This window comes from Myodes glareolus, chromosome 18 (assembly GCF_982192425.1).
Source record: "Myodes glareolus chromosome 18, mMyoGla1.1, whole genome shotgun sequence".
NCBI classification, from domain to species: Eukaryota; Metazoa; Chordata; class Mammalia; order Rodentia; family Cricetidae; genus Myodes; species Myodes glareolus.
In genome coordinates this window covers 72,567,445-72,594,880 of record NC_142043.1, presented here as the reverse complement: position 1 = coordinate 72,594,880, position 27,436 = coordinate 72,567,445, and the positions used below count along the sequence as shown (strand labels likewise).

At 39.8% G+C, this 27,436-nt stretch overlaps 1 pseudogene; it reads right to left on the bottom strand.

Annotated features, from left to right (window-relative positions):
* Nucleotides 1-18,527: 18,527 nt before the first annotated feature.
* LOC148119297 (olfactory receptor 2B8-like) lies at nucleotides 18,528-19,490 on the bottom strand (annotated as a pseudogene).
* Between the last annotated feature and the right edge of the window lie 7,946 nt (nucleotides 19,491-27,436).

Below are 27,436 nucleotides of genomic sequence, written 5' to 3'. Positions count from 1 at the left end.
CTCCCCCCTCCCCTTACCTGTACCCCACCCACACTCCCAATCTCCCAAATTCTTGCCTGGCAATCTTATCTACTTCCAACATCCAGGAGGATAACTATATGTTTTTCTTTGAGTTCACCTTCTTATTTAGCTTCCCTAGGATCATGAATTATAGGCTCAATGTCCTTTATTTATGCCTATCATCCACTTATGAGTGAGTACATACCATATTCCTCTATTTGGGTCTGGGTTACCTCATTCAGGATAGTGTTTCCTATTTCCATCCATTTTGCATGCAAAATTCAAGCTTCATTGTTTTTTACTGCTGAGTAGTACTCTAATGCCTTTGCTGGAGAGGATGTGGAGTAAGGGGAACACTCATCCATTGCTGGTGGGAACGCAAACTTGTGCAAGTGGTGCAGAAGAATTATATGTATTCTGTCAATCATATTTTAATAAAATGCTGATTGGCCAGGCAGGCAGTATAGGCGGGAAAGCCAGACAGGAAGTAGGGGTGGAGCAAAGAAACTGGGAATATTCTGGGACGCAGGAAGCTCCCTCTGCCAGTTCTGCCCAGACCACTGGAAAGGAAAGATGTAAACTGCCCTGCTGGAAAAGGTACTGAGCCATGTGCTAGCGTAGATAAGGATAGTAGGGTAACATAAGTTATAAGAGCTAATAAATAGTCTGACCTAATGGGCGAATCCATTTAAAATCTTATGGAGTCCTGTGTGTGATTTTCCTTGGGGTATGCTGGCTGTGGGGTACTGGGTGGGACAGAAACCCCAAGAAGTCGGCCATTGTGTTACAGGATATCAGTGTAGTGGTTTCTCAGGAAATTCGGGATCAACCTACCCCAGGAATCAGCAATACCATTCTGGGGAATATACCCAAAAGATGCCCTATCATACTACAAAAGCATTTGTTCAACTATGTTCATAGTTGCTTTATTTGTAATAGCCAAAGCCTGGAAACAAACTAGATGCCCCTCAATGAAAGAATGGATAAAGAAAGTGTGAAATATATACACATCAGTTTTCTCTTTTTATAGTCACTTTTTTTATTAAGGATGCTGGCTCTATATTATTAAAGTAAAGATTTCTATTGATTGATCTCTTTTGTCTAAAGTGTGTTTAATGCTAGCTAAAAGTCTTTGAGGCATTCTTTAGTAGAGTGTTCATATGAACCCTGTGAGACATAGTTTCTATATCTGTGGACCAAGATCTCCTGGTAATGCCCTAGTCTAAGCCATATACATGTGTGTTTTTGTTTTCCCTCACTGGTCTGCTCCAGTGGGTCTCCTAGTGGAGTTTTTTTTTCATCCTGTGTTTTTGATAAATGAGATTTTCACAAAAATTTTAATTTTACATATCAAGTTATGTACATTGAATGGTGATTTCTGAACTGTGATTTCTGCATTCAGAATATTAGGTGATTTTTAAAAATAACATGATCTTAGAAATCCAGTACCTTCCAGGAAAAACCAGACAAGAAATTTGTGAAATGAAAAAATGATTATGAATTCCTCATTTCTCAGATTCAGCCTTCTCTAGTTAGTTTGTAAAATTCTTTAAATGTTTAAATAATTTGAAATGCATGTTCTTTTGGATTTCTTTAACTAGTCTAAGCAGAGGTCAAAGAACTTATAAAATTTCAAATTGGGCAAAATAAGAAGAAAATGTGTTTCTTAAAGCCATTAAATCTGAATTTAAAAGTCACCTCAATTATCTTTAATTTTTCTTATTAACACTCAAATATCAAATTAAACAACCCATTAATAACATTAAAAATTAAGCTTGATTACTGAAATTGATTGAAGTAATTTTTTGTGGATTTGTCCTGTTTTTAGTTAGATTGCTAACTTGTGTGTATTTTTTATTACAATTACAATAGAGTTTACCCACTATTCACTGCTTCTGTCTGATTCCAAGAAGCCAGACGTTGCTACATAGCCAATATTATTAAGTAAAATCAAAGGGAAGCTAATAGACCAAGATTTTAATACATAAACAGTTTTTCAAATAAAATTACAACACTTTGATTTCTGATTTAAAATTTGATTTAAAAAGATGTAGGAATTGAGCAGTGTGAAATATTCAGCATCCAGAAAGCATGATAGATCAGCAGATCAAAATGGAGGGCTCAGTCACAAATACTTGACATTTTCAGTGGCTTTGCTTATGAGTTTCTCTAGTTTTTGATAAAACCATTTAAAATACTTATCAAACTTTATTAATGTGTGCATGTGTCTTTGTGCACAAAGCATACAGATGCCAAAGAAGTAAAAATGCTATTGGATTCCCTAGAGCTGGAATTGTCTGTTGGAGCCCACAATATACAGTGAATATACAGATGACAGACCATCAGGCAGATCAACGTCCACATGGAGCAACCCGATTTAACAATTGTCTTCTAGAAAAATCACTGTCATATCTGTAAAAACCTTGCGAAGTCATGACTTTTCCCTTCAAAATGGAATTCCTTCCCAAAACACCTCAGCAGTATGACTTCTGAACAGACAAGGGAGTGACCTTGCTCCACCCCCCACCCACCCACCACACACACACCAGGAGGCCTTAGGGTGATATCTTTCATTCTTTGTTCTAATAGTCAAATTTACATAGACGCAATCTCACAAAATTGTCTGCTGGCAGACCACATAAAAATGTGTGTATAAGACAGTCACTTGGTGGGTGGAATTTTCTTCCTTTCTTTCTTTATATTTGCCATTAGGAGTAATTTTATTTCTATGTTCCTTTAGCAGTGTCAGGTGTGATTCCATAATCCAATTTTAAAAAGTGGTTGGTTACTCGCATAACATTTGTGCTACTGTTGTGCCACTATAGTTTGCAGGTGGATGCTAGATCCTGTTGACGGGTGTAGATGCCTAGCGTTGACAGCGGATCACCCGTTTACCACCAACTGTATTATTCTCTGTGAGAGTATGTTCTCTCACATAAGTAGTAACGTCAGTTCATGGACACTACAAATGATCTTCAAAAAGAGTTATTTGGGAATAGCTTAAAGAGTAATAAAAAAGAGGGCGTAAGTGGGGGGAAAAACAAGAAAACTCTTATGCAGCAAATACTGCATTTAAATCTCTACAGAAAATGTTCTCATTGCCACGGCTATAAATAGTCAACAAATCTATGAACAAATTATCTCACAAAGAAAAAAGTTACTTTGCAACCTGCTTTGTGAGCTTATTCTCTTTTTAGAGTCTAGTAGCAAGGTAAACTGTGCCTTTGTCAGCTAGAGACTTAGAAGTAGCTCTCCATTGAGGTCAGCAGCCTGATTTTTATTAATGAAGAGAACTGAGAAGACAGGAGGAGCTGGCATGCTTGCTGCTATTAAACTGGCAAAGCTATAATCAATCGGCCTAGTCATCAACACCATGAGAGATCTGAGAAAAATAAATAACAGCTGAAATATAGACTCAAATGACCTATATACCAATTAATATGGCTGAAACTTACCAATTATGTAGACCGGTTGCCTAAGGCTCCCACGGGTTTGCTGTGGGCAGAAGTAGTCAGTCTCCCGCTGTCATCCAGGACAGTATTTAATCTTCAGCTGTCCAGCACAACAGCATAGGCCTTTGGTTGGCAGACCCAAGTGTGAAGATTTTGTCTGTAGGGGAGGATTTTGGGGGACTGATATTACTTTGAACATGAAGATTAGGGGAATCAATCCCCAAATAGGCAGTTTGTGTGGAGCCTATGCTACATGCAAATATTGGGAAGGTTTTCCCAGGGGTTAGTCTAACCACTATCCACCTTGAGTCCTTGTTCCCCAGCATCTTGTTTGGAGACTTTGACATGTGCCAGGACCAGCACCTTCGTGTGCTCCAGCAGATTATAGATGAGTGAATGTTGGAGTGGGCCAACTCATAACCTTGGTTCTAGGCCTGGGTGGTAGCTGGGCTTGTCAGTTCACCAACTCTCCCTCATCCTTATCACCAGGACAACCTCTCCAGAATCCCCTTCTTCCTCCCTCACTAGTTCTCCCTATGCAGCAGTAAGGGGTGGGCCAGGTTTTTCTGATCACACATTCTAAGGGCTGGCTCACCCCAATCCCCACCAATAGGGTCAGCTCTACTATACTGTGCTCTTCAGGAGAGGTGCTAAGCCCACTTTCCTGAGTGCTGCTGCCCCCTTGCTGCTATGTACAGATTTTAAATTATAAGCTTTTTATATAATTTTAAAGCCAAATTTTGTTACAGATTTTATAGATTTTTTAAGCCATATTCAATGAAATTACACAACCTGAGATAAAGTTTACAGCATAGTCTTATATTTTTGGGTAGCCAAGTAGAGAGACATCATAGAGATAAAGAGAAATCATAGAGATAAAAGATTTTGAAGAGTAGGAAGTAGAACCTTAGAGATAAGTGATTTTTGGAAATGTAGAGCAGAACAAGTTTAGACATAAGAGATTTGAGGGTCATTTGTTTGTGCCGGGGCAGTTATGATTTGAAAACCAGGTTTGCTTCTTCTTGGCCATTGGTATGTACTGAAACTAAGGCATTTGAGTCTGAGGAAGAGAGAAGTTTGCAAAATGAAATTTCAGTGGAGGGCATTTCTATATGTGCTCTACAAGCTAGCTGAGATCAGAAGCTGTGGGACTGCGGACTGGATGAGAGATGATGGCATAGTGGGATTGCAGGTAGGCTAGTGTTCCTGGGGAAGGTGACAGAAAGCGAGGAGAGAGCAGGTGAGAAGGGAACTCTGAGTGTCTTTAGTAGAGGGACACAGTGGATGTAGCAGGCCAGAGTTAATAGATGGGAGTACAAAGTTTCCCACATGGTGGGTGCTGCAGGTTCCAGCAGTCAGGGAGACACTTTTGGCATCAACGAGAATAGGAGTGTTTAAGGGACAAAGAGGAACAAGCAGGAACTCAACCCAAGGGAGGATTCCAATATCCTAGAAGCATGAAAGCTAAAGAAGTTGTAGGGCGTCAAGGCGAGAGTGAAGAGACTGGAAAGACAAGATCACAGAGGTTCATAAGGACTTAAAGAAATTAAAGGAGGAGCTGGCTTCGGGCCGTGGCAGGGTTCCAGTGAGGAGGAGCTTGGGCATTCCCCGACCCCATAGACGCCCAGGTCGCCCTGCAGTGCTGGCTACCCCCTCCCGCCTGCCATCCCAGCTCCCATCCAGGTAGGAATTCCTATATTTCTCCCTTCCCCCTGGGGCCATAAAATTTCCCCAGCTCAGCTGCCTTGCAAGCTGGGCCTTGGCTGTAGGCACAGCTGGGCTCCAGGCAGTTCCTGGGTCCTAAAGGCCTCCCTGAGGACAGGTGGTCCAGGTGCCAGCTCAGCCACATTCCTGAGCAGCAGGGGCCCTGACTTCTAGCAGAGGGCCTTCTGTGGGGTGAGCTGGCTTCGGGCAGTGGCAGGGTCCCGGCGAGGAGGAGCTTGGGCGTTCCCCGACCCCATAGACGCCCAGGTCGCCCTGCAGTGCTGGCTACCCCCTCCCGCCTGCCATCCTGGCTCCCATCCAGCAGGGGCCCTGACTTCTAGCAGAGGACCATCGGTGGGGTGAGTTTCCTTCGGGCCGTGGCAGGGTCCCGGTGAGGAGGAGCTTGGGTGTTCCCCGACCCCATAGACGCCCAGGTCGCCCTGCAGTGCTGACTACCCCCTCCCGCCTGCCATCCCAGCTCCCATCCAGGTACGAATTCCTATATTTCTCCCTTCCCCCTGGGGCCATAAAATTTCCCCAGCTCAGCTGCCTTGCGAGCTGGGCCTGGGCTGTAGGCGCAGCCTGGCTCAAGGAAGTTCCTGGGTCTTAAAGGCCTCCCTGAGGACAGGTGGACCAGGTGCCAGCTCAGCCACATTCCTGACCAGCAGGGGCCCTGACTTCTAGCAGAGGGCCATCGGAGGGGTGAGTTTGCTTCGGGTCTTGACAGGGTCCTGGTGAGGAAGAGCTTTGGCGTTCCCCGAACCCACAGTCGCCCAGGTCGCCCTGCAGTGCTGGCTACCCCCTCCCGCCTGCCATCCCAGCTCCCATCCAGGTACGAATTCCTATATTTCTCCCTTCCCCCTGGGGCCATAAAATTTTCCCCAGCTCAGCTGCCTTGCAAGCTGAGCCTGCATTGTAAGTGCATCCAGGAAAGAGGGAGTGCCTGTGCTTCAATAGCCTGCCTGAGGAAAGGTGGGCATACTGTCAGTGAAGTCCCTGCCCAAGAAGGGAACCTGACCCGGTAACAGAAGTTCCAATAGAGAACATTTGAAGAAAGAGATGGGCAGATGCCAAGGCAAGACCTCATCCAACAATCTGAAAAACAACATGAAAACACCAGATCCCAAGGACCCTACAACAGAAGGGCTTGAACACCTTAACCCAGAAGAAGTGGAAAAAAGTGCCATTATGAAAGCAATAGAGTCCCTTAAACAGGATATGATTAACTCCCTTAAAGAATTGGATGAGAAATATAACAAAAAGTTTGAAGAACTAAGTAAATCCGTGAATGAGACCCTGAGAAACCAAGAAAAAACAATCAAACAAGTAAAGGAAACAGTGCAAGAATTGAAAACTGAAATGGAGGCAATGAAGAAAACACAAACCAAAAGCCGGCTGGATATGGAAAACCTAGGTAAACAAACAGAGACTACAGAATCAAGCATAACCAATAGAATACAAGAGATAGAAGAACGAATCTCGGAATCTGAAGATACCATAGAGAAAATAAATGCTCTGGTCAAAGAAAACGGCAAATCCAACAAATTCTCTTCACAAAACATTCAGGAAATCTGGGACACAATAAAAAAAAACAAATCTAAGAATAATAGGGATTGAAGAAGGAGAAGAACTGCAGATCAAAGGCCCAGAAAATATATTCAACAAAATTATAGAAGAAAACTTTCCCAACCTAAAGAACGATATTCCTATGAAGGTTCAAGAAGCATACAGAACACCGAATAGACTGAATCAGAAAAAAACATCCCCTCGCCATATAATAATCAAAACACAAAACATACATATTAAAGAAAAAATTTTAAGAGCTGCAAAGGAAAAAGGTCAAGTAACTTATAAAGGTAAACCTATCAGGCTTACACCGGATTTCTCTATGGAAACCATGAAAGCCAGAAGATCCTGGATAGAGGTACTGCAGAAACTAAGAGACCATGGATGCAAACCCAGGCTACTATACCCAGCCAAGCTATTGTTCACTATCAACGGAGAAAACAAAATATTCCAGGATAAAAACAAATTTAAACAATACGTAACTACTAATCCAGCCTTACAGAGAATATTAGAAGGAAAATCACTACCGAAGGAATCCAACATTCCCAACACGGCCTACAATAACTCGAACATCTAGCAACCATTCACAAGCACAAATCAAAGAAGAAAAACACATACACTCTACTACCTAAAAAAAAAAAAATGACCGGAGTCAACAACCACTGGTCATTAATATCACTTAATATCAATGGACTCAATTCACCTATATAGAGGCACAGACTTAGAGATTGGATACGAAAACAGGATCCAACATTCTGCTGTTTACAAGAAACACACCTCAACCACAAAGACAGACACCTACTCAGAGTAAAGGGTTGGGAAAAGGTTTTCCAAGCAAATGGACCTAAGAAACAAGCGGGCGTGGCCATTCTAATATCTAACAAAATCGACTTCAAACTAAAATCAATCAGAAGAAATGGAGATGGACATTTCATACTCGTAACTGGAAAAATTCATCAGGAGGAAGTCTCAATCCTGAATATCTATGCTCCTAATATAAAGGCACCCACATATGTAAAAGAAACTCTTCTAGAACTCAAGGCGGTCATCAAACCACACACACTAATAGTAGGTGACTTCAACACTACTCTCTCACCAATGGACAGGTCAATCAGACAGAAACCAAACAGAGAATTGAGAGATCTATTGGAGGTATTGAATCAAATGGACTTAACAGACATCTATAGAACACTCCACCCAAATAGGAAAGAATACACCTTTTTCTCTGCAGCTCATGGAACCTTCTCGAAAATTGACCACATACTTGGTAACAAAGCAAACTTCCACAGATACAAAAAAATATTAGTAACTACCTGTGTCTTGTCAGATCACCATGGACTAAAATTAGAATTCAACAACAATGCTCCCCCCAGGAAGCCAACAAACTCATGGAAACTGAACAGTCAACTACTAAATCACCCCTGGGTCAAGGAAGAACTAAAGAAAGAAATTAAACTCTTCCTTGAATTTAATGAAAACAAACATACTCAAACCTATGGGACACTATGAAAGCAGTGCTAAGAGGAAAGTTCATAGCACTAAGTGCCCAATTAAAGAAAGCGGAGAAAGCACACATTGGAGACTTAACAGCACACTTGAAAGATCTAGAAAAAAAAGAAGCTGATTCACCCAGGAGGTCTAGAAGACTGGAAATAATCAAACTGAGGGCTGAAATCAACAAAATAGAAACAGAGAAAACAATCCAAAGAATAAATGAATCAAAAAGCTGGTTCTTGGAGAAAATCAACAAGATTGACAAACCCCTATCCAAATTAATCAAATGGCAGAGAGAGAACATGCAAATTAATAAGATCAGAAATGAAAAGGGGGACATAACCACAGACACAGAGGAAATTCAGAGAATCATAGGATCTTACTATGAAAGTTTATATGCCACAAAGTTGGAAAATGTAAAAGAAATGGACATTTTTTTAGATAAGTACCATATACCAAAGTTGAACCAAGAACAGGTGAACAATCTAAATAGACCTGTTAGTCGCGAAGAATTAGAAGCTGTTATCAAAAATCTCCCTACCAAAAAAAGCCCAGGACCAGATGGTTTCAATGCAGAATTCTACCAGAACTTCCAGGAAGAGCTAATACCTATACTCCTTAGCGTATTCCACAATATAGAAACAGAAGAGTCATTGCCTAACTCCTTTTATGAAGCTACAGTTACCCTAATACCAAAACCACACAAAGACACAACCAAGAAAGAGAATTACAGGCCAATCTCACTCATGAACATCGACGCAAAAATTCTCAATAAAATACTGGAAACCGAATCCAAGAGCACATTAGAAATATTATCCATTATGATCAAGTAGGCTTCATTCCAGAGATGCAGGGCTGGTTCAACATACGCAAATCTATCAATGTAATCCATCATATAAATAAACTGAAAGAAAAAAACCATCATCTCACTAGATGCTGAAAAAGCATTTGACAAAATTCAACACCCATTTATGATAAAGGTGTTGGAGAGACTGGGGATACAAGGATCATACCTAAATATAATAAAAACAATATACAGCAAGCCGACAGCTAACATCAAACTGAATGGAGAGAAACTCAAAGCCTTTCCTCTAAAATCAGGAACACGACAAGGCTGTCCACTCTCTCCATACCTCTTCAATATAGTGCTTGAAGTTCTAGCAATAGCAATAAGACAACATAAGGAGATCAAGGGGATTCGTATTGGAAAGGATGAAGTTAAACTTTCGTTATTTGCTGACGATATAATAGTTTACATAAGTGACCCCAAAAACTCTACCAAAGAACTCCTACAGCTGTTAAACACCTTTAGTAACGTGGCAGGATACAAGATCAACTCCAAAAAATCAGTGGCCCTCCTATACACAAAGGATAAAGAAGCAGAGAGGGAAATCAGAGAAGCATCACCTTTCATGATAGCCACAAATAGCATAAAATATCTTGGGGTTACTCTAACCAAGGAAGTGAAAGACCTATTTGACAAGAACTTTAAGTCTTTGAAGAAAGAAATTGAGGAGGATACCAGAAAATGGAAAGACCTCCCCTGCTCTTGGATTGGGAGAATCAACATAGTAAAAATGGCAATTCTACCAAAAGCAATCTATAGATTCAATGCAATCCCCATCAAAATCCCATCAAACTTCTTCACAGACTTGAGAGAACAATAATCAAGTTTATATGGGAAAACAAAAAAACCCAGGATAGCCAAAACAATCTTATACAATAAAAGAACTTCTGGAGGCATTACCATCCCTGACTTCAAACTCTATTATAGAGCTACAGTATTGAAAACAGCTTGGTATTGGCATAAGAACAGAGAAGTCGACCTATGGAATCGAATAGAAGACCCAGATATTAACCCACAAACCTATGAACACCTAATTTTCGACAAGGGAGCTAAAGGTATACAATGGAAGAAGGAAAGCATCTTTAACAAATGGTGCTGGCATAACTGGATGTCAACCTGTAAAAAAATGAAAGTAGATCCATATCTATCACCATGCACAAAAATCAAGTCCAAATGGATTAAAGACATCAACATTAATCCGTCCACTTTGAACCTGATAGAAGAGAAAGTGGGAAGTAGTCTACAAGATATAGGCACAGGAGGCCTCTTCCTAAGTAGGACCCCAGCAGCACAGACAATAAGAGAAACAATGAATAAATGGGATCTACTGAAACTGAGAAGCTTCTGTAAAGCAAAGGACACTGTCAGTAGGACAAAAAGGCTGCCTTCTGACTGGGAGAAGATCTTCACCAACCCCTCATCAGACAAAGGACTGATCTCCAAAATATACAAAGAACTCAAGAAACTAGGCACTAAAACTCTAATTAACCCAATTAAAAAATGGGGTACTGAACTTAACAGAGAATTCACAACAGATGAACTTCGAATGGCCAGAAGACACTTAAGGTCATGCTCAACCTCCTTAGCGATCAGGGAAATGCAAATCAAAACCACTTTGAGATACCATCTTACACCTGTCAGAATAGCTAAAGTCAAAAACACCAATGATAGCCTATGCTGGAGAGGATGTGGGGTGAGGGGAACACTCATCCATTGTTGGTGGGAATGCAAACTCGTGCAGCCACTGTGGAAATCAGTGTGGTGGTTTCTCAGGAAACTGGGAGTCAACCTCCCTCAGGACCCAGCAATTCCACTCTTGGGAATATACCCTAAAGATTCCCTAACATACTACAAAAGCATTTGTTCTACTATGTTCATAGCAGCACTATTTGTAATAGCCAGAACCTGGAAACAGCCTAGGTGCCCCTCAATAGAAGAATGGGTAAAAAAGGTGTGGAACATATACACATTAGAGTTTTACTCAGCGGTAAAAAACAATGACATCTTGAATTTTGCATGCAAATGGATGGAAATAGAAAACGCTTTACTGAGTGAGGTAAGCCAGACCCAAAAAGAGGAACACGGTATGTATTCACTCATAAGTGGATTCTAACCATAATTAAAGGTCTTTGAGCCTATTATTCGTGATCCTAGAGAAGCTAAATAAGAAGATGAACCAGATGATGATTATTTACCTATCCACCAGGAGGTAGGAAATAGACAAGAGTCCCAGGTAACCTCGGGTGCATGGGGGGTGGGAGGGTTGATTGAAGGGGAGAGGGTTAGAGAGAAGGGAGTAGGGGAGGAACGGGGAAAGCTCGGTGGCCTGGGATGGGGGGGGAGGGAGGAAGGATGAATATGGGATCAGGGAAGAATATATTTCAACTAAGGGAGTCATTTTAGGGTTTACAGGAGACTTGATTATATATGGGATCCCAGGTCCCAGGAGAGATCCCCCAGATTGTTCTCTGGATAGAGGAGAGGGTGCCTGAATCGGCCATGGCCCATAACCATACTGATGTATATTTTGCTTATCACCATAGATCCTTCATCTGGCGAAGGAGTGCAATACAGTCGGAGACCCACATTGGAGCATCGGACTGAGCCCCCCGAGGTCCAAATGAGGAACAGAAGGAGGAAGAACATGAAAAACGAAATCAGTACTGCGAGGGATGCTATCACCCACTGATACAAGGGAACGGATCTAATGAGAGTTTACCAAGGCCAGTTGGACTGGGACTGAACGAGGAGGTGATCTAACCAGATTCTCGGAATTTGGCCGGATTCTCTGACTGTGGCTGGCCCGAAGTCTTTCTGAAAAGCCATTGACTATGATACTGGGACCTGTTTCCTCTGCATATACTGGATTTTGGGGATCCAGTCTGTTTGGACACTCACCTTCCTGGACTTGGAGGGAGGGGGAGGGAACTGGAACTTCCCACAGGGCAGGAAACCCTGACTGCCCTAAGGGACAAAGAGGGAGGAGGAGAGGGAGTGGGGGGAGTGGGAGGGTGTTGGGAAGAGGGGCAGAAATGGAAACTTTTATAATTTAATAAAATTTACTTAAAAAAAAGAAATTAAAGGACTTAGTAGGAAGCGCCTAGGGGAAGGAAAAAAAGAACTCCCAGTGCACAGGTTAGGAAGGCACAAAGAGAGATAGAGCAGGTAGCAGAAGAAAAGGGAGATGTCCAGATGGATCTAGCAGGCCAGAGGCATAGCTGGCTGCAGGAGACAGAGAAACACATAGCTTCCCACATGGAGGGCATAGGAGGCTCTAGCCCAGACAGACAAGAGACAAATGGTTAGAAATCAGGTAGAGTGAAACAGCAGCTAAGGAATGTGACTTTAGAATTTAAAATCAAATTTTGTGGGTGGCAGAAGTGAGCAGAAACAAATGATCTGTACATACCTCATGAGAGGATCCAGGGGTGGGGGAGGGTAGCAGAGAGACATCAACAGCCAGCAAGGTGGATATACACCCTGCAGCTGTCCTACTTTGCATTCTCCACTCCTGCTAGGTCTAGCTCCCAGTTCTCACTTTACAATAAACTTACAGATCCATCAACTATAGTTGAAAGATAAGAAATTTACACATTGTTGGGGAGTGAGGTAGGGGAACCCCAGATAAAAACGATCAGGACTTGGAGTGAAAAAAAAGTGAAATACTTTTCATTCTGTCAGATCACTTGTAGTACTTGAAAAAGGTCCTGAATAATATTGGAATCTAGGGTGTGGTTATTCAGCCACATTTGGATTGATTGTCCAAGGGATATTGAGGCTAGATTTTATTGCAAAAGTGAAAAAATTTTTGATCCTTCAGGTTGGGTGTCAGGTGAAGAAACTGGAGGTTTCCTGAAAGGCACCCCAAGGAGAAGACTGAAAATATGAGCCATGCTGTTCCCATGGGTGAGGAAGAGAGGAAGGTCCTAAGCCTATCACCCAAGGTGTCATGAGGACTTACGGAGGATGAACAATGAAGACACAAGCCATTCAAGTTGAAACACAAATAACATATAAGTGCAGACCTATTAGAATTATACCTGACTTCTCAATGGAGATTCTAAAACTCAGAAAGTCCTGGAGAGATGTTCTACAAACTTAAAGACACCACAGACATCAGTTCAGACTATTATGCCCAGCAAAACTATCAATCAGAGTAGATGGAGAAAAACATTCTATAATAAAACAAAATTTAAGCAGTATCTATCTACAAATCTAGTTCTATAGAAGGCTGTAGAATAAAATCTTTAATCTTAATAAATTAACCACACCTAAGCAAATACAAGTAATAAATAATCTCAAACCATGAAATTAAAAGAGGAGGCAAAATCCCAGACTCTAACAATGCAATAAAAAGAATCAATAAATACCGCTCATTCATAACTCTCAACAGTAACTGTCTCAAAAAAATAGACAGAGACTAACAGATCAGTTTAGAAAGCATGATCCAACCTTCTTCTGCATCCACAAAATTCACTTTACTATCAAGGATATCACAGCATGGTAAAAGGATGAAAAAGATATTCCAAGCAAATGGACCCAAGAAGTAAACAGGTCTATCCATTTTAATATCTGAGAAAATAGACTTCAAATCAAAACTAATCAGAAGATATAGGGAAGGGTACCACATCCTCTACAAAGGAAAAATCCACAAAGGGAATATTGCAATTCTCAATGCCTATGCACCCAAAACAAGGGCACCTAAGTTCATAAATGAAACTCTACTACAGACAAAATCAAATATTGATCCTTGGGAGATTTCGGTATACTCAACTCTCAGCAGTAGACGGATTATTCAGACCAAAAACAAAATAGAAATGCTAAAATTAGGAAAGATCATAAGTCAAATGGACATACCAGATACCCAGAGAACTCTCTAGTAGGACACTAAATATACCTTCTGTTCAGAAGCCCATGAAACTTTCTCCAAATTTTACAACACATCAGGAAATAAACAATCCCAATAGATTTAAAAAAGTGAAATAATACCCTGCATCCTATTTGACCATCATAAATTAAAGCTGGATATTAACAATAGAAATTACATGAAGTATACACACTCATAGAAGCTGAAAAACTCATCACTGAATGAAAATTGGGTCAAGACAGAAATCAACGTAGAAATTGGGACTAAATGAAAATACAACATAGCTAAATGTATGGGATATGATGAGTGGAGCTCTAAGAAGCTAGTTCACATCAGTAAGTAAGTGCCTGCCTGCATAAAACTGACAAGCAAACTAACAAAATAAAAAAAACTAGAAATGGCATGTTAGTAAATTTATAACACACTTAAAACCTCTAGAAAACAAGAAAAAAATTAATACCCACTGCAAGGGTGTCTGTTGTCCCTTTAAGAGACAAGCCCTGCCCACATCCCCACTTTGTGCTGAGGCTTGTGGATCTTCCTTCCACTTCCAGCCTGCACTCTCTCTGCCCTATCTCTCTTCAGAAGAGGTGGCTGCTGCTGTGGCTCCTCTCCTCTCCCCTCTTCTCTCTCTGTCTCTGTCTCTCTTTCCCTCTCCCCTTCCCTTTCCTTTCATAATCCACTAAATAAAATACTATGCATGCCATGCCTATCTGTCTCTTTCTCTCACCTGCCACAGCTCCTTGCCAGATCAGTCTCTCACCCACCACCTCCCACCCACCTGGGACCCACAGAAGCCAAAGGCCTCAGGTGATGGGACTGGCTGCCCATTGTGACCCACCATGGTCTTCCACCCGCCGCTGCCCTAAACCACCCAGCGTGATCCACTGCTCCCCGAGAGGAATGGTACGGTTTTACCATTACATTGGTGTTCTGGGACTTGGCCGGGCTCTCTCCACATTTCCTCCCACTTTTGGGCAGACCAGCTGAGGACACGTGGAACCCTGGGCTTGGGAACTGGGTTTCTTCAAAACAGCTCCATGTTCTATCTGCCTGAATGCTGACCTCTATGCATACCAGTGGCTTCAGTGATGAGTTTTCCTTTTCCAGTCAGCTAAACTGTTTCTCTGTACCCAAGGAATTGACCGTGGAGCTCCTCTCAATCCTATGGTGTTCCTAGAAATGGGATATTGCCCCCAACCACAGCCTTCATGGCTACAGTTGAGCCCCTCACTGACATTCATCTCTGGTTACTTGCCATAGCTAAAAACATGATCAGACTACCCAGGGTAGTCCTTCCGTGCTAGCACTGCAAACACTGAACAGGGCATTTGCATTGGGACCCGGGGTCTCTCGGATATTGTTTTCTCTTTTCTTTTCTTTTGGACCAGTCATAAGTGGTCCCTCCCATGAGAGACTGCTTGGAGTGGCCTCTACCAGAGTCACCAGACTGGGGCCATTCAGGCTTCATCAACACCCTGCTGTAGAGAGAAGATATTCTCCTATAGGTCTTGGAGCATTGCTGTTCTCACACGTTTTCAGCTATGGGGAATAAATCCTCAATCCAAATGATCTGCCAGTGTCCCACCAGCTCTGCTTTTCCTCAAACTAATGCTCTGCTGGTGTCCTACTCGTTCAACTTTTCCTCGAACTGTCAGCCACCCACCTGTAAACACTGCCAGTGTCCCACCAGCTCTGCTTTGCCTATTGCTGAGCAGCCCCTTTCCCACCCACCTGAAAGTGTTCTTTTCTTCTCACTCCCATTCCTTCTATTCTACCCTGCCACTACTACCACTGATTCCACAGAAACCATCAAGATTAATCAGATCCATGAGGCATCTGTTTTCAATTCAAGCCTTTGCACCCCGCTGTGGCTTACTTATGGCACTGCAGCTTGGTAACAGGGCAGACATGCCTCTAGATCTCTCTTGTTATTATGTTTAAAACTCCTGCAGCTCAAAAAACATGACTTCTCCAGACAACATGTGACTGCTGCCATTTTGACTAAAGTCAGGTGACCTTACTGCCATCTTAACTGAGGTCAGGTGACTGACTTTACTACCATCTTAACTAACACCCTGGTTAGATAACCAAGTCCTGCCATCTTTACTGAGGTATACCCTGCCCATTCCCCTGTTTACTTATGTTTTTGTCACTAAATTCCTCTTGCTGACTCTGTTACCTGTGTGTTTTGTGCAGTGGCATGCCTTTGGTAGGGCCTACCAAAAGCATCCAGTTCCTGTTCACTGTGTTTGTGTGTGTGCATATGTGTAACTTCAATGCACTTATGTTTACTGTTAAATGTTGTCATTGTCTGTTCATTGTATCTCAGACTACAAAAGCAATAAGTCTCATGTTTTAAATTGGTATATACTTTTAAGTCTCATACAAAAAATATGGTATAAAATATATTAATTTGTTCTCCACTATTGTCAGTTACATCATAAGCTTTATTGCAAACAGGTTTTTTTTTCTTCTTTGTCTTTCACAAGTACAAATATAACCTGTTAATTTGAGATCCAATACAGTCAAGCTTGGGTTCAGTTCTCCAGGAAGATTCTATATTGTAGTTATACCAGTAAACAGCCATCAAGTTCTCATAGATCTGGCATTTAAATGCTTAATTATTAAAAGACTTCATAACAAAAAGAGACAGGTTGGCTCCTAGCATCAGCACTCTACTTCCCCCAAAGAAGACAGAAGACAAACGGGCACAGAACAACATCCATCCTCAATTTGCTTCAACTGTCAAGTGCTGACCACTGGATAAAATTGCCTTTTATCTAAACTGAAGATCTCCAGATGGTGGACAGAACAGAATATCCAAAAGAAGTCCCACTGAGGACACAGCATCGACTGTAGCAGAAACCAGAGACCTTGAACCAGACCAGTAACTCTTTGTAATGAACACTTGCAAGTAAATATATATAGACAGAAGAGTTTACTGCATGACTCAGTGTGTCACATAATAGCTCCCATGACAAGATTGAGTTTTTCATCTTTTTATCTCTTAAATTTTTATTTAATAATAAAATAATTATTAAATATTTTTAACTAAAATTATTTTATTAGTGGGAAGGTGGTGCAAGGGCAGAGGGTAGATACAATAGGATGGAGAAATGAATGGGATTAAGATGCTTGATGTGAAAGTCACAAACAATAAATACAAAGAAAATTTAAAAAAACATATTAAAGGCTTATCCAATATAATCAAGTTGGCTTCATCCCAGTGATGCAAGCATGATTCAACATGCATAAATTAATAGACATAATCCACCACATCCTTTCTTGGTAAAAGTCCTGGAGAGATTAGGGATACAAGGGATGTGCTTCAGTGCAAAAAAGACAATTTGTAGTAAGCCCATAGACAATATCAACCTAAATGGAGAGAAACTCAAAACATTTCCTCTGAAACAAGACAAGATTGTCTACTATTTCCATACCTATCCAATATAGGACTTAAAGTCTTACCTAGAACAATAAGACAACTGAAGAAAATCAAGGGGCTACAAATAGGAAGAACTGACAGACACAAAGACTATGATAACGTGCACAAGACCTTCACAGGTTCAAACTAGAAAAAAATCCAGCACTGAGAAGAGGAGTATGGCAGGCTTCATGCTTAGGAGAAGTTACCTAACACAAGACAAACTCCATGCTGTTGATGTGTGTGTGTGCGTGTTTGTATTTTTTGTTTTGTTTTTGTCTTACTGACTTTTTCTTTTAGATTTATCTGTTTTGATTTTCATTCTTTTTGTTTTTTGTTGCTTCTCTTTTTCTTTCTGAGAGGAAAACACATGAAGTTGGGTGGGTAGGGAATTAGAGATGATAAAGGAGGAGTTGGGGGAAGGCAAAGAATATGGTCAAAATATATTATATGAAAAATAATAATAAAAATTTCAAAAGTTCATCATAAAATAAATGAAATCTTTCCTTCAAAAAACTGGAAACAAGATGATGACTTAAATTAATAAAAAATGATATTATTGAATAACAAATAGTGTAATGGTAATTCCCTAGCATGAAAGATAATTTCTGTATACTATCAAGAACAGGAACCAAAAATCTGTTATGCTCTGTTCCTTACATGCAGAAAAATCACAATGGAAACAAATCTATTACACATTGCAATATGAGATAAAAAATACATTGTAAGGAAGACTGAGGCAAGTAACACAGTCAGAAGGCAATGCAGATCATTACCTCAGCCACTCATTTATCAGAAAGGTAACTCAAAATAATGATTAAAGAAAGATTAGATGTAAAACTTTATTTTTATCTTTATAACATGCAAAATATTGAAGATAGGAAATTATATTTCATTTTGGTTGTGTATGACACAAAACGACTAAATTTCAAGTAGATGTGTTTTTACACTTTTAAGAAGTTGTTACCCCTATTCATTTTCCACACAACATTTCTAACAACACTTTATATTTCCTTAATCATTTTTTGTATTTGTTGAACTATTTGACTATTTTATATAAACAGTAACAAGTAATCACAATCAGGATAGTTTTTCTGACTAGAAGAATAATGGCTATTAGTAATACTGCTCTGGAACCAAGGACTGGATTTCAATAGGACCTGCTTTCACCTAAGCCGAATTCCATCCTTGCTCTTGTTCTCTTCCAAGTATCTTCTTCACTGCTGCCTTGACATCCTTGTTCCTCAAGGTATAGATAAGAGGGTTAAGCATTGGGGTTATGAGTCCATAGAAGAGTGCCAAAAGCTTGCCCTTTAGTTTAGCTGAGCTGCTCCTAGATGCCATGTATGCATATCCACTGATGGCAGAGCCATAGAACATTATGACCACCAGAAGATGGTACCCACAAGTGTGAAAAGCCTTCTTCCGACCTTCAGAAGACTGTATCCTTATGACTGCTCTGACAATATTGATATAAGAGAAAAAAATTAACCCAAGTGGGATAACCTTTATGACAACCACGGCAGCATACATCTCTACCTCATTGACCCAGGTGTCAACGCATGATAACTGAAGCATGGCAGGTACCTCACAGAAGAAATTCTCTATCTAGTATTTCCCACAACAATTCAACAAAGAAGTCAGGACTGTTTGCACCAAGGAGTTGCTGAAATCAGTTATCTAGGCTACTGCTGCCAACTGTTGACACAGCTGAGAGTGCATGACAACTGTGTAACACAGAGGCTGGCAGATGGCCACACAGCGATCAAAAGCCATGATGGAGAGAAGGACACATTCTGTAGACCCCAGGCCGAGGAAGATGAACAGTTGTGCTATGCAGGCCACATAGCTGATGCTTCTCTTATGGCTCTGTATATTTATCAGCATCTGGGGAACAGTAGAAGTAGTATAGCAGAGATCTAAAAAGGAAAGGTTGGCCAGGAAGAAATACATGGGGATATGGAGTTTAGGATCAAGGCAAGACAAAATGATAATAGCTGAATTACCAAAGAGGGTTAATATATAGAAGATGGAGACGACCACAAGAAGAGCCATTTCCAACTGGGGCCATTCAGAAAAGCCTACCAGAACAAAGCCGTTGGTGTGATGGGGGGTGCTATTGAGCCTTGTCATTGCTGGAATTCCATTTACTGAAAATATCAATAATAGAGCTTTGCTGTCCTGGTTATCCTTAACGTTTCATGTAGTAAAGAAACTGGATGGGGATGCTGAAACAAAATCATGAATAACTTCATTTTATTTCCTCGATAAGAAAAATAGCATTAACAGTTGCACATGTATAATCTGTCATCTGTTCTTTTACCCACATTTTTACAAGTAAAGAGTTCTAGAAAGTCAAATTAGAACCAGGCATGGTAGCTCACACTGGTAACCCCAACACTTGAAAGGCTGAAGCATGTGAAAGAAAGGCCAGCATGGATTGCAGAGTGAGGCTCTGTCTCTCTCCATTGCTCCTGCAAGCTCCCGAAATACAAAACAAAAATAAAGAAATACAAGGCAAATATAATAAAGATGTATTATAAGATACTTATTATCAGGTGTTGTGTTCTATTAAAACAGAAGTAAATGAAAACCTCACTGAAGCTTCATTAAGTTTGTAATTTACTCAAAATATTTTTGAACTTAATTTTTCTCAATTGAACTTCCTTTTCTGTAGGTTCTTTTATTTATTTTTTTAAAAGAGAACAAGCTATCCTTTTTTTTTCATTTTACATGCCAATACCAGTTCCCTCTCCCTCCCCTCCTCCCATTCCCTCTACCTTTCCCTCAAACCCATTCACTCCTCAGAGAGAGTAAGGCACATTCCTGCAGGTTCTTAATATTTTGTATAATAGAAGTTTGAAATTGCTACCCGTGAAAAGCAGTATCAGTTGGTGGTGACAAATATACTTCCCTTTCTTTTCTTTTTTTTTTGAGGAATCCTCTTTCTGCTTAATATAATTAAGATAATGAGGATAAAACCTCTAGGATGCAGGATAATTTGCATGTAGAATTAATAAACAAAGATGTTTAGCCACAGAATAATTAGGAGTTAACATCACTGAGACTGATGGTATAAAGTGTGTCCCTTTTTGCTTTTGTAAAGAAACATACACACAGCGGGACAGTGGTGGTGCATGCCTTTAATCCCAGCCCTTCACTTGGAAGACAGAGGCAGGCAGATCTCCGTGATTCCAGAACAGGCTCCAAAGCTACAAAGTAATCTGTCTCAAACTTATGCAGCAGAATGGGAAAAGTTGTGAAGAATATTTTTAAAAATTCTCTGGAACTTGTTTGTGTTGTGACAGCCACCAAAAATATGACTATGTGGTGTGGAAGAATTATCTATATTCTGTCAATCATATTTTAATAAAACGCTGATTGGTCAGGCCGGCAGTAGAGGTGGGAAAGCCAGACAGGAAGTAGGGGTGGAGCAAAGAGAACAGGAGTATTCTGGGAAGCAGGAAGCTCCCTCCACACTCCTGCGCAGACCACCGAAGAGACAGGATGTAACCTGCCCAGCTGAGAAAGGTACTGAGCCCTGTGGCTAACTTAGATAAGGATAATGGGGTAACAAAAGTTGTAAGAGCTAATAAGTAGCCTGACCTAATGAGCCAATCAGCTTTATAATTTATAGAGATCTCTGTGTGATTGATTTTCCTTGGGACTTATAAACTATCAGTTTATAACCTAATGTAGACTCCGTGTTATTTTCTTCGGGAATTGCCGGCTGTGGGGTACTGGACAGGACAGAAACCCCAACAAGCCAGCCCTCATACTACAGATGGCTCCCACATGGATAACTGAATCCACAGAAAGCTTGAGAAAGCTTGGGAAAGAATAGAGTAAAGCATGTTGTCTTGGTAGCAGCAATTTCTCGGGTCTGCTCTGCTTGCTAGAGGCAAGCAAATGCTCTTAGATGCTTCCTGACTCAACTTTAGCTGCAAAACTTTGTAACTCCTTTAAGAGGTCCTGCCACAAAACACTTAAACAGTGTTGTTGAAAAGCTGAACGCATGCTTTTCGGTTTTCAGTCGTAGCAGGAAAAAAGCTGTGCCGTTTTAAAATGCTGGCTTTCTGGGATGTCCTGCCAGGACAAACTCTGACTCTTGCAGGCAGGCAGTCTGACTGAGTGTGGTCTGTGAGCATAATGATGCAACTTGCTTGCTGGCAGGGACCTTGAAACACTGTAGAGTTGTGATGATAAAAATGGCTCTGGCGGTACCTCTGCCATGAGGCTGGAAAGCTAAGGAATGGGCTGGATCTAGCCATCAATGCCACAGCTCTCAATATTGCTTAGTAAATTAAAGGCTTATGTGGTCAGAAAAAGAGAGATATACAGTAAAGAGAGAGTCAAAGAGGAAGAAAACCTCTAAATGATTTACAGTGTGTTAAAAATATATGCAGGCTAAAGGTTAAAGTCATTAAAAATAAAAAAAGAAAGAAAGGGAGAAATAGGGTGTGGTGGTATACACCTTTAATCCCAATGCCTGGGGTGCAGAGGTAAATTGACCTCTGAGACTTCAAGGGGCAGAGGTAGATTGACCTCTGTGACTTTAAGGTGTGGTAATACACGCCTTTAATCCCAATACCTGAGAGGCAGAGACAAACAGATCTCTGTGAGTTCAAGGTGTGGTAGCAAACATCTTTAATCCCAGTGCTGGGGAGGCAGAGACAGAAGGATCTCTGTGAGTTCAAGGACAGCCTGGTCTACAGTGTTATTCCAGGACAAAGATATACAGAGAACCTGTCTCAAAAGTTAAAAGAAATAGAGGTTAAAATAAAGCCGCATAAAGGTGGAAAATAAACAGAGAATCTTGATACTGTATGTTATTATGCTCTCTTTGAATTGTTTGAATGCTGAGGAAGTACTGCGCCAGCACGGTCTGGAACCACGAGTCTTGGCGGAGGGTGTCCAGGTTGAATGAAATCCACAGAGCACGAGGTTGAGGTGAAACAGCAGCTTGTTTCTTGTTCTGCTGGGGCTAGCTTTTATACCATGGCACCAAATGGGGAGGGGGCTGTGAAGGGACTGTCACCTGACCCAAGGAGGAACTCTCACCTGACCCCAGTAGGGGTCAAGGACTGATCATGTGCACTCCACCTTTACCTGTCCCCAGTAGGGACTGTCACCTGACCCCAGCAGGGATCAAGGAATAATCATGTGCACTCAAACTTCCTCATCCAACTCCAGGAGCAGAGGGAAGTTAAGATTCTTTGCAGATAAGCACCTCAAATGGGGGCAGGGAAAGTATAACTCAGGGTAGCAATTCCCACAAGGAAGGAGCAACAGCTGCTAAATACTTTTGTTTATAAATGCTGCTGAACTAACCCAAGAGAGGTATTTTGAAAATACCTTGGCTTCAAAACTGAAGTCAAAAGGTATGTTACTTTGGAGAAGAGATTTTGCTTTTGTTTCCACAGAAAATGAGAGGCTGTGGATTCATTCTGAGTTAAGAAAAATCAGGTTCGAAAAAGGAACCTGAGAAATCTCCGATAGGAACAGATGGCCCAGATGACAGAGTTCTACATCCAGATCAGATTCAAGACTGCTGCCTGAGATGATCAGGACTCACAGGATACTCCAGTCAGGACTTGATAATAACTCTAAATTTTCTTTAGGTCCCCATAAGATCATTAGCACCCCCAACCAGCAGGAAGTAGCATGAAATACTACGCCCACATTCCCAACAAATGTACTATGGGTATTTTCCTTTGTTTTTTTTTTTTAAAAAAAGAGGGAAATGGTGTGGGAGAATTATCTATATTCTGTCAATCATATTTTAATAAAACGCTGATTGGCCAGGCAGGCAGTATAGGCGGGAAAGCCAGACAGGAAGTAGGGGTGGAGCAAAGAGAACAGGAGTATTCTGGGAAGCAGGAAACTCCCTTCTCACTCCTGTGCAGACCACCGAAGAGACAGGATGTAACCTGCCCAGCAGAGAAAGGTACTGAGCCCTGTGGCTAATGTAGATAAAGATAATGGGATAACAAAAGTTGTAAGAGCTCATATGTAGGCTGACCTAATAGGCCAATCAGTTTATAATCTTATGGAGTCCTGTGTGTGATTTTCCTTGGGAGTTGCCGGCTGTAGGGTACTGGGTGGGACAGAACGCCAACAAGCCGGCCCTCATGTTACAACTATGTACATATGCAAATTAATTGCACATATGTGTACTTTGTGTGTTTCATGCTCCTTTGTGTAAAATAAACACTTGGTTTACATGAGAACAAATTGCTCAAATTACACAGTTGAAGTACAAGGTTATATAAATGTAATATTGTTGTTAAGATACCAAACATTATCATGAATAAAGTGACTCTTGGTAAAAAGGTTTTGTAACCACTTTAGAGATAATATTTAATGTAATTTAAGAATCGTTTTAATCCCAGAATAAAGATGTGTATAATTCTATTCCTTCACTTGCTGGAGAATTTTTGACAGTCTTACATGAATTTGTTTTTATCACCATCTTATTTTTGACAAAGTTGAATATGCAGTCTATAAATAATTTGAGAAAATGTTACACTATAACTAAATATAGTGACTTATTCATGTGATATTAAATTTTAATAATTATTGTTGAAAACACTTTACCTCAGCTCTGTTATCATTTTTCAATAATAGAAGGTATCTTTTCACCTATAGTCACTCCATTGTATGATAGATCTCTTGTTCTTATCTCTTCTGTTTCACTGAAATGTCTTATCCTTTGCTCATTATCTCTGCAGTTCCTTCTCCACCTCTCCAGGATCCCAGTAACTTTTGTTCAGCTCTGGTTCTGTCAGATCTTACAAAAGTGTTGTCTCAGAATAATGCATTATATGAAGCAGACACAGTATAAAAAGTGAAATATTTTCTCACTTTTTTGAGATATATGCAATGGAAATCATGAAAAAAACCACAAAAATAAAAAATGTGGTTTTTGCCTTTTATAGAATTAGCAATTTTATTTTATAATTGTATTACTCTTTTCCATATTTCATTTAGTGGTTATGCTCTGTTTTCTACTAACCAATTACAATAGATGTGTTTAAATATAGTTCCCTTCCAAGGAACATTGTAGTTCTTCTTACTGATATTTGTAATACTTGACATTGTGGTTTCAATTAGTAACTGTCAGGACCCTCAATGAAGACATCAGGAGCTTTGCTTGGAATAAAGAAAGCATCCATGCATTTCATCTTAGTCACTTTATAGCCCTCATAGTGGAATAACTGGCTAGGGAAGATGTCATAGAAATTCAATGATTGGATGTAAGAGAGTGGAGATGGAACAAAAAGATTTTTCACTACATGAAAAATTTCCGATTGATTACTATCCCACAATGGCAAAGAATGTTTGGTCACCAGTTTCCTTGTGGTTCACCAATTTCATAATGGATATAAGCAGAAATATTTGATAAATTGTGGAGATAAATATTCTAAGTATAATTTGAGTTACCAGATCACAGTAATAAACAGATCATTCTCTTGCATGTACCTATAAGCAATCCTTTTGGATTTAACTGAGGTAAACATGAGAGTGAATATTTCCTTAAAAGAAAGGTGTAAGACTTTTAGCCTTCATGGATGGTCTTTGGACAACAGAGAACATCTGGAAATGGTATTTAAAGTGGAGCAAACCATAAAATCAAATAGCACGCATGGCGACATTTCAGTCTTGGACAACATGATTTCTTCATTTTTAAAGAATATGATTTGTTACTAATTTTAAGGAAAACAGAAAAAAGAAATTTTAAAAATTTCTAAATTCAATGGTGTTTCCTGAGAAAATTTTCCAAATGGCCTTTATTATTCTGAGAAAGTTTATAAGACAGAGTAGATATGTTTGGAGGTTTACTTAGAAAATAATATTTATACCTATTTTAAACAAATAGTTGACAACAATTATTCAAAAACATGTTCTCATGCTTTCATTCATAGAAAAAAATGCAGCCTTTCAGTTTTAAACAGAAAAGGACTTTGTGTATAAGGTGCATGATCAGATTGCCATGGGTAGAAGGCTCCTAGTAACCTGTCTTTTCACTGATTTTCTTTTTGCGAGCTAACTAGAGTGATAACAAACTCATTGAGCATTTGCAAGGTTCATTGTGGGTAAGCAGTGCAAATAAAAAATGTAGACTCCCCAATCCCCAGTGGCCACTCTCTGCAGATTAAAGCTAATGCATATAGAATTATGACTATGTGATAAAGAGAAATCCAGTTTCTTGGTTATTTAAATCATTTCTCAAACCTATAAGTTGGTTTCTTATGAAATCTCCTTTGGTTTTGAGGACAATGTCAGTTCATGCTTTAGCATAACTACCTGGCACAGCTTCTCCTGCCATTCACTTGGCTATCCTGATGGATGAAGCTAGTAATCAATCCAATCTCAATATCACCTGTGATGTTCAAGTTTAAGATGGCTTTGGTTTAATTTATTGTAAATTAGTTTTTTTATTGACAGTAGTAATTTTAATTCCCAATCCCTGTTGTGCCTCTCACCTGCATTGCTTATAGCCTCTAACTGTGAAACAAATGCTTTTACTATCATTACAGTTCACAAAGCAATACTTTGAAAAATATAAGAAATGAAAGAAGTTAACGTTTTTAGAATACTGACTGCTCATCCTAATGGAAGATGTGTCTAGGGTTTTTGGGTACCTCACTTCTTAGGCTGGCTTCACCTTTCACTTCTGTAGTCCTTGCATCTCTGAACCTTAAGTGTATCTAACCTTCACCACAAACCTGACTCTACTTATTTTGTAAGTCACGTTTGCCTATAATCTGCCTTTTAACCTTTGTAGACTAGTGACATTAGAACCAAATATGCTAGAAATTCTGATCTTAGAGAGTCAGTCCCTCTGTTGCAATTAAGCAGAATTCAAGTAAATAAGAATTGTGGCCATGGGGGAATATATAAGAAATAGCAGCATGAATTATTATAAAGCTATTAAATTTTATATGATTCTTTTACTGGGCTCATCTCACTTTTGAAAATTATCTATTCCTTTTGTGTAATACACACTGAAGACACTCCATATTTAAAGTTACATTCAGTTTTGAAGATGCTCCCTAGCTGCTGTGACTGACCCTCAGTGCTCCTTGAGACCCTTTCTAGTAAGGATGCTCTCAGATACTATTGAACTGTGCCTTACGGCTGCCTGCTTTTGAAATTAGGGTAATAAGCAGCATGTTATTCATATTATTTGTGACTGTTTTCTGTTGTTAACATTTATGCTTTTCACATATTATTCCACCTATGAAAAGAAGATGTGCAACAACAATTATACTTTTGGTTACATTTAGGAGCATATGATGTGGAAAGAACTTTCTCATATATATCTTTCAGTGAACAAATGAATAATTTTTATTTTTGCTAAATCTAGAAATGTAATTTCTTATTTAAATGTTAAAGCATATTCATTTTTAATAAAGATTGGCAAACAGGTTACAAAAGGATTGAAACAATTTATGCTCCAAGGTCATCAATCTTCATTTCCTTTAAAGCCTCTTAGCATGGCAATGTCATATTTTATAGAAATTATTATTTATCCATTTTGGTTTGTATATAAAAATCACCATTAAGACAATAATATCTATGCTGAAATAAACATGAATACGTGTAAATATTTTTCTATGCACCTACATAATATTTTCTTCAGCTCAAATATTCAAATAATGTTACTGATGATCCAGTTAATGTTTGGTAATGATTAAGCATGTTAAAAGTTTGCTATTTTGACTAATTGGATATGAAATGCATTTAAAATTTGAGAATCCTTTCTGATTTAAGGTGAAGTATTTAGTTCTGCTCAGTAAACATCACAAGCTTACTGTGAGCACATGCTCTCTATTTAAATCTGATGTGCTATAAATATACTGAAGAAAAACAACCATATAATCATTTCATTAGACGCTGAAAAAGCATTTGACAAAATTCAAACCCCTTTATGATAAAGGTCTTGGAGAGATTAGGGATACAAGGTTCATTCCTAAATATAATAAAGGCAATATACAGCAAGCCAACAGCTAACATTAAATTAAATGGAGAGAAACTCAAAGCCATCCCACTAAATCTGGAACAAGACAAGGCTG